Below are 9,477 nucleotides of genomic sequence, written 5' to 3' on the forward strand. Positions count from 1 at the left end.
CGTGATTCCTGGACTTCCCTGGTGGTCCAGTGGTTAAGACTTCGTACTCCCAATGCGGGGGGCCTGGGTTCGATCCCTGGTCAGGGAACTAGATCCCGCATGCCGCAACTAAGAGCCCACATGCCACAACTAAAAGATCCTGCATACCACAACTAAAGATCCTGCCTGCTGCAGCTAAAGATCCCGCATGCTGCAACAAAGATCCTGTGTGCCGCAACTAAGACTTGGCACAGCCAAATAAATAAATAAATAATTTTTAAAATTCCTGATTCCCAAGAAGCAACTATAAAATAAAAGACTTTATCTTAAGAGAGGATAGATGCTTCACTTGTATTGGGGAGACCAAGAAAGGGAGACAGAAGAAAACGCAAAGTTGAATAAATTTAAATGCAAGATAAAATTCAGACCTTCACAGAGGTAGCACACCCCTTTTTGTTGGATAATTCATTACACCTTACCAGAGTCTCATTTCCAAGGACTTGTGAGAGAAGACCACACCCGCATTATTTCTGGGAGTTTTCAGAACTCATTTTCTCACATTTCTCTCTGTCTCATGTATATTCACACATGCTTTTCCTTCCTGACCTGCACTGCAACAGGCACAAAGCCAACCCCCTTCACTTGTTCCTACACACCCACAGATTCACTCACAGAAATGCATATTGTCAGTTTAGAAACTTTGCTGAAGATTTGGGGGAAGAAGTTCACAGGAAGGGGTGACATGTGCCTGTGTCCACTGTCCTCCTCTCTTCCTCCTTGTCCTTTACATCCTAGGAGCAACAAAGTCTTCCCCTTGCCTCATGGAGAACAGTTTTTGAAAATCAAATTTCCCCCCTAAATTTAGAAAGGAAATTTGGTGCATATCCTGTCTATTAACATAACATAACCCTTACAGAGACTGGAGTGGCATTCAAATACATCAGTGTTTTTGCAGAATTAATACTGGCACCAACTGAGATAAATAAAGATTTTAAATAGCCTCACTGTTGCTTGAGATTTGCCACCAAATCAGGTCAGATCGGCTCAGGTTCTTTCTCAAATGAGATCTTTTCTATACTGATGTTCAGAGGTTTTTGAATTTCAAATTGTGGATAAGGGATTCTAGAACTGTATAAGAGAAAACCACTGAGCTGGGTTTTATAATCTAACCCCTCTCTAGAGACATCTGTGGTCTTAATCACTGATTAAACAGTATTTGACATCTTTAAAAAGAAAAACTTAAATCCTAGCTCTGATTTAAAATGTGGCTTTAATGTCAGATGGCAGAGTTGGTCATATGGAAGAAATTAAACTAACACTCCTTTTTGAAGCTTCCACCAGCAAAACCTGTCTTTAGATAAAAATAATTTTTATTTACCCAATTATACTGACAACACCAAGACAGCATTGGAAAGACAGGAACAGCCTTCTCAGATAAGGGAGGAAGAGATGTTTCCACTGGCCAAAGAGACTAGGTTGAGGTGATGTAGTCCCTGTCTAAAAGGTCATTTTATTTTATTATTATTTTTAAAAATAAATTTATTTATTTTTGGCTGCGTTGGGTCTTCACTGCTGTGCGCGGGCTTTCTCTAGTTGCAGCGAGCGGGGGCTACTCTTAGTTGCAGTGCGCAGGCTTTCTCATTGCGGCGGCCTCTCTTGTTGCGGAGCACAGGCTCTAGGCACGCGGGCTTCAGTAGTTGTGGCAGGCGGTCTCAGTAGTTGTGGCCCGCGGGCTCTAGAGCACAGGCTCAGTAGTTGTGGCGCACGGGCTTAGTTGCTCCACGGCATGTGGGATCTTTCCGGACCAGGGCACGAACCTGTGTCCCCTGCATTGGCAGGTGGACTCTTTTTTTTTTTTTTTTAAAGAAAGAAATGAAATCCTTTAGTTTATTTATTTATTTTTGCTGTGTTGGGTCTTTGTTTCTGTGCGACGACTTTCTCTAGTTGTGGCAAGCGGGGGCCACTCTTCATCGCGGCGCGCGGGCCTCTCACTATCACGGCCTCTCTTGTTGCGGAGCACAGGCTCCAGACGCGCAGGCTCAGTAGTTGTGGCTCACAGGCCTAGTTGCTCCATGGCATGTGGGATCCTCCCAGCCCAGGGTTTGGACCCGTGTCCCCTGCATTAGCAGGCAGATTCTCAACCACTGCGCCACCAGGGAAGCCCTGGCAGGTGGATTCTTAACCACTGCGCCACCAGGGAAGCCCTATTATTATTATTTTTATTTATTTATTTGCGGTACGCGGGCCTCTCACTGCTGTGGCCTCTCCCGTTGCGGAGCACAGGCTCCGGACGCGCAGGCTCGGCGGCCATGGCTCACGGGCCCAGCCACTCCACGGCATGTGGGATCTTCCCGGACCGGGGCACGAACCCGCGTCCCCTGCATCGGCAGGCGGACTCCCAACCACCGTGCCACCAGGGAAGCCCTATTATTATTTTTTTAATTTGGCTGCACCACACAGTAGGTGGGATCTTAGTTCCCTGACCAGGGATCTAACCTGTGTCCCCTGCACTGGAGCACCAGGGAGGTCCTGGGTCCTTTTATTTTATAACGAAAGTCAATAGAAAAATATTATTGACGTTACAACTTACTTTACTAGAATGTATCTAAGAGAGCAAGGGATATAGATAATTGCTTTTTTCCTTGATGTAGTCTTATAGATCTCTAGCCAAATGGTGGAATTTTTACCCAAAAATAAGTCCTCCTAGATTAAAACAAAAACAATACCTTCACACATGCAACTGGAGACCTTCTGCTTCTGATAGTGACAGACCCATACTCCTGAAGGGTAAGTTGAGGATAACTAAAAGGTTGGATAAAACATGTTTAAAATCTTAAAAGCATCAAAGAGCTAACAAGTTAATAAGGAATTACTAGCGTTAAAGCCCCAAGAGAGGATAGAAATCCAAAGAGATGAACCTTACATTTGGGACACTGGGGGGCATTTGATAATCCTGGTTAGAGGTCAAAAGTTGGAGCCCATTGTTCACCAAAGGTAGGGATGCTGATAAACCACCCTCTGCTTTGGGTTGAGATCCTAAAGGAGTTACACCCTAGGGTAGGGTGAATGGAAGTGCACTTGTACTTGGGTGTGGGCTGGATTTAGTGACTCATTTCTCATGAATAGTATATGGCAAAAGTGATGCTTTTTCTCCACATGATCCTTCATCCTGGGTTTCTTTTTTTCAAGTTTTATTTAAATTGGTAGAATAGTTGATTTATATATTGTGTTAGTTTTAGGTGTACAGCGTACTGATTCAGTATTTTTTCAGATTATATTCCATTATAGGTTATTGTAAGATAATGGGTATAATTCCCTATGCTATACAGTATGTTCTTGTTGCTTATCTATTTTACATATAGTAGTTTGTATCTGTTAATCCCATACCCCGAATTTGTCCCTCCCCTCTTTTCTCTCCCTTTTGGTAACCCCAAGTTTGTTCTGTATCTGTGAGTCTATTTCTGTTTTGTATATACATTCATTTGTATTATTTTTTAGATTCCACATACAAGTGATATTATATGGTATTTGTCTTCCTCTGTCTGACTTATTTCATTAAGCATTATATTCTCTAAACTGAAGATCAACAAGGATATGGAAGACTTGAACAAACTATAAAAGAGCTGGATATAACATACACCTATAGGATGCTTCACCCAACAACAGCATTCTTGTCTGGTGCACATGAAATGTTCTCTAGGATAGACCATACGTTAGGTCATAAAATAAGTCTCAATACATTCTAAAGATTTGACATCATAGAAACCATGTTCTCTTACCAGAATGGAATAAAATTAAATAATAATAACAAATAAATTTGGGAAATTCACAAATATGCACAAATTAAACAACATACTCCCAGATTACCAATGGGTCAAGGAAGAAATCAAATGGAAAATTAAAAAGTTGAGATGAATGAAAATGAAAACACAACACACCAAAACTTATGGAATGTAGTGAAAGCAGTGCTTAGGGAGAAATGTATACCTATAAACAGCTATATTAAAAAAGAAGAAAGAAAAAAAAAGAAAGATCTCAAATCAATTTACTTAAACTTCTACCTTAAGAAACTAGAGGGCTTCCCTGGTGGCGCAGTGGTTGAGAGTCCGTCTGCCAATGCAGGGGACACGGGTTCGTGCCCTAGTCCGGGAAGATCCCACATGCCGCGGAGCGGCTGGGCCCATGAGCCATGGCCGCTGAGCCTGCGCATCTGGAGCCTGTGCTCCGCAACGGGAGAGGCCACAACAGTGAGAGGCCCGCGTACCGCAAAAAAAAAAAAAAGAAACTAGAAAGAGCAAACTAAATTCAAAGCAAGAAGAAGGAAATAATAGAGATTAGGGTGGAAGTAAGTGTGATGTAAAATAGAAAAACAATAGAGGATCAACGAAACCAAAAACTGTGTCTTGGAAAAGATCAACAAAATTGACAAACCTTTAGCTAGACTGATCAAGAAAAAAGAGAAAACTCAAGTTACTAAGCTCAAGAATAAAAGCTAATCACTACTGACATTACAGAAATAAAAAGGATTATAAAGGAGTACTATGAACAATTGTATGACAACAAATTAGATAACCTTGAAAAAAATGGACAAATTCCTTAAAAGACGCTAACTACTGAAACTGACTCCAGAAGAAACAGAAAAATCTGAATACACCTATAACAAATAAAGTGCTTTAATTAGTAATTAGAAAACTACTCACAAAGAAAAGCCTAGACTCAGATAGCCTCACTGATGAATCATATTGTTTAAAGATGAATTAACACTAATCCTTCACAAACTCTTCCAAAATAGTGGGAGAGGAGGGAACACTTCTCAGTTCATTCTATGAGATCAATATTACCCTGATACCAAAATCCGACAAAGACATTACAAGAAAAGAAAACTACAGACAAATATCCCTTATGAATATAGATGCAAAACTCTGCAACAAAATATTAGCAAATCAAATCCAGCAACATACAAAATGGATCATACAACAGGACCAAGTGAGATTTAGTCTAGGAATGCAAGGTTGTTTTAAAATCCAAAAATCAATGAATATAATACACCATTTGAACAGAATGAAAGCTGAAACCACTTGATCACGTCAATAGATGTAGAAAGCATTTGATAAAATCCAACACCCTTTTTTAAAATAAAAAACACTCAACAAACGAGGATTAAAATGTACCTTCTTCAACCTGATAAAGGACATTTATGGAAAAACCCACAGCTAACATACTTAATGGTGAAAGACTGAATGCTTTCCCCCTTAAGATCAAGAACAAGACAAGGAGGTCTGCTATTTCCACTGTTATTAAAAATTTCACTAGAGGTTCTAGCCAGGACAGAAAAAGTGGAGAGAAGAAGGCTGACCACAATGGAATCAAAGTAGAAATCAATAACAGAAAGATAACAGGAAATCTCCAAACATGTGTAAACCAAACAACACACTGCTAAATAACCATTTGATCAAAAAGGAAGTCTTAAGGGAAGTTAAAAAAAAATATTGAATCAAATGAAAGTGAAAATACAACATATCAAAATTTGTGGGACCCTGTGAAAGCTGTGCTGAGAAGAAATTCATTTCACTAAGTGCATGTATTAGAAAAGAAGAAAGTCTCCAATCAATAATCTAAGTTTCCTCCTCAAGAACCTAAGAAAAAAGAGCAAAATAAACCTAAAGGAAGAAGAAGGGAGACAAGATTAGAACTAAATAAAACTGAAAACAGAAAAACAATAGAGAAAATCAGTAAATGAAGAGCTGTTTCTTTGAAAGAATCAATAAAATCAACAAACCTTTAGTAAGACTGACAAAAAACGAGATGACACAAATTACCAGTGTTTCAAGGATGAAACAGGGAATATACTACAGACCCTGCAGACATCAAAAAGATACCAAGGGAACACAATGAACAACTCTACACACATAAATTTGACAACTTTGATGAAATGTCAGTTCTTTGAAAAATGCAAAGTACCACATCTCATCCAATCTGAAGTAGACAATTTTAACAGCCCTATAAGGAAATTAAATCTGTAATTTAAAAACTTCCAAAAAAGAAATCTCCAGCCTCAGATAGTTTCACCAAAGAATTCTACAAGCATTTGAAGAAGACTCAACATCAAACCTACATCACCGCTTCCAGAAAACAGAATAGGAGGAAACACTTCCCAATTCATTTTATGAAGCCAGGATTACCCTGATACCAAAATCAGACAAAGACAGTATAAAGAAAGAAAACTACAGACCAATACCTCTCATGAATATAGACACAAATGTGCTTAAGAAAATATTAGCAAATAGAATTTAGCAACACATAAGGAGAATTATATACCATAACCAAGTGGGTTTTATTCCAGGGACACAAGGCTGGTTCAAATTTTAAAAATCAATCAATATAAGTCACACCACATTAATAGGCTAAAAAGAAAAATCACATGGTTATATAAACCAATATAAAAGTATTTGACCAAGTTCAACACCAATTTATGACAAAAACTTTCACAAAAATAGGAACAGAAGGCAAATTTGTCAAGTTGATAACTACAGCTAATTTATACTTAATGATGAAAAGACTGAATGCTCTCTCCCTAATTCTTATCAAAATATCAGCAAGGTTCTTTGTAGATATAGAGAAGATTATTCTAAAGTTTAAATGGAAAGTCAAAGGAACTAGAAGATCTAAAATGATTTTGAATAGGAAGAATAATGTGGGCAGAATCAGCCTGCCCAATTTCAAGATTTATTATATAGGTACAGTAATCAAGACCCATAATAGGAAAAACTGAAAAATCAGACCTTATCAAAATTTAAAACTTCCTCTGCAAAGGAAGAAAAGAAGAAGTATGCATGTAAAGAGGATGAAAAGACAAGCTACAGACTGGGGAAAATATTTTCAAACCACACATGCACAAAAAGACTAGGAACTAGAATATATAAAGAACTCTCAAAACTCAACAGTAAAAAAACAAACAATCCATTTAGAAAATGGCCAAAAGATATAAATAGATATTTCACCAAAGAGAACATGTAGATGGAAATATAGATGGCATATAAGTATGTGAAAAGATGTTCAACATCATTAGCCACTAGGGGAATGTAAATTAAAACCACCATGAGCTATCATTACAGATCAATCAAAATGGCTAAAATCTTAAAAACAGCGACAACACCAAATGTTGGCAAGGACTTGGAGAAATAGGATCACTTATACATTGGTAGTGGAATGGAAAAATGGTACAGCTACTCTGCAAAACAAGTTGGCAGTCTCTTAAAAAACTAAGCATGACCGCCTGGAGGGGTGGGATAGGGAGGGTGGGAGGGAGGGAGACACAAGAGGGAAGAGATATGGGAACATATGTATATGTATAACTGATTCACTTTGTTATAAAGCAGAAACTAACACACCATTGTAAAGCAATTATACTCCAATAAAAATGTTAAAAATAAACTAAGCATGCAACTACCACACAATCTAGTGATTGCTCTCCTGGGTATTTATGTCAGCAACATGAAAACTTAACATTTACACAAAAACCTGTACATCCATACCACCCAATAAATAAACCTGGATGAATCTCCAAAGAATTATGCTGAGTAGGAAAAAAATCCAAAAGGTTATACACTGTATGATTTCATTTGTATAACATTTTTGAAATTACACAATTGTAGAAATGATAAACAGACAAGTGGTTTTCAAGGGTTAGGGATGGGAAGGGGTGCCAAGGGAGAAGCAGGTGTGGCTATAAAAGGGATACCTGAGGGATTCTTGTGATTCACATAAAGTTCTGAAGAGGCATTTCACAAAACAGAAAATTCGATTAGCCTATAAACACAGGTAAAAGTGCACAACCTCATTAGTCATTAGGGGTATAAAAAGAAGATCACAATTTTGATACCATTCCACAGCCATCAGATTGACAAAAATTAAGAAGTCTAACAATATTATGTTTTGGAAAGGATGTGGAACAAGTGGAACTATCATATATCTCTGGTGGGAGTGTAAACGTTATGACCACTTTGGAGAACTATCTGGCAATATCTGATAAAGTTAAATATAAGTATACCCTATAGCTTAGCAATTCCCCTCCAAGGTATATACACTAAAGAAGAACTTGCCCTTGCACACCAGGTAATGTATGTATATACAAGAATGTTATTAGCAGTATTATTTGTAATAACCCCAACTACAACTACATGCAACAAAAATAGATGACCTCACAAACATAACCAAGTGAAAGAAGAGGCCAGACACACAACAACATGTTCAGGCTACACTACTCCATTTATAGAAAGTTCAAAAACTATAGCGTTTAGAGATGTATAACAAGATGATAAAACTATAAAGATGTATAAGGAAATAATTACCATAAAATTAGGATAGTTGTTGCTTTAGGGGGAAGCACTTATAAAAGGGAATGGGATCTGGATTGATGGCAATGAGCTGGGTGGTTATTACAAGGTTTAGTAAATCATGATTTCTTAGGCTGTATGTTGTCTTCATTTTCTCTGTGTATAATTGTTTATAACAAAATAACGCATCTCTTCATATTTCACTGCCTTGTCTTCAAGAAGAAATGAGGAGGGAAGAATGTAGGTGTGAGGTTTTGTGTGAGAAAAGGCAGCACAGGAAAATCTGAGGTCAAAATTTAAAACTTGTGAAGAGAGAGAGAGAGAAAAAAGTGGAGTCTTGAGGGAATGGCAAACCTCCTGGCATGATTAGGTATGCCTATGGATGGTTTTTTTTTTTAAGTGCTTTAGGAATAATAAAGTTTGCTCCAAGTACTAAATTTCTTACTCCCTTCCTTTACAATTAGGACCTGAGCTGAGGGACTATGGTTTTTCAGGGGTTTTTTTGTTGTTGTTGTTTGTTTGTTTGTTTTTCAAATAGATATTTCATTCACCTTTGCTTTGAATCCTCCAGACTATCCGGGGTATGAAGAGGAAAACATTTGATGTGAAGGAGAACCCTCCCTCCTTGAGCATTAACCTGGGTGACTCCATCCCTCCCTCCTCCCCAGTTGTCAGTCCAACCAAGACTGGAGAGCAGGGTCAGGAGAAAGATAAACAGGCCAAAACAGGTAAAAGTTCCAAACGTTTGGAAGTGCTAGAAAGTGACAGAAAGATGAGTTTCCACATCATCCTGTCAAGTTTTTCGAGATCTTTTGAACTACTGATGTCAGAACTATTGTTTGGGGTACAGCACATAAGCAACTTTAAAAACTTTTAAAAGACTTTACAAGAGGGTGATTTAACAAGAAACCTAGAGCACCGTTAACGTTTTCTTCTTGTGTTGTGGGGTGGGGAAGAGCATTGCTTCTTCTTTCCTGCTTTTTCCTGCCACATCTTGCCGTCACAACTCTGATCTTACACTGACTCCCTGCCCCGCCACGAGGACCGGGTACCCCTCGACGGCGGGAACATCAGGTGTCACTGGACTTACAGGGACCACTGCGGGCCGGAAACAGGAAAACAGATGAGCCTTTCAGGCTGCACTCAAGGCAACGTCCAGTGG

The sequence above is a fragment of the Phocoena phocoena genome, chromosome 1 (assembly GCF_963924675.1).
Source record: "Phocoena phocoena chromosome 1, mPhoPho1.1, whole genome shotgun sequence".
NCBI classification, from domain to species: domain Eukaryota; kingdom Metazoa; phylum Chordata; class Mammalia; order Artiodactyla; family Phocoenidae; genus Phocoena; species Phocoena phocoena.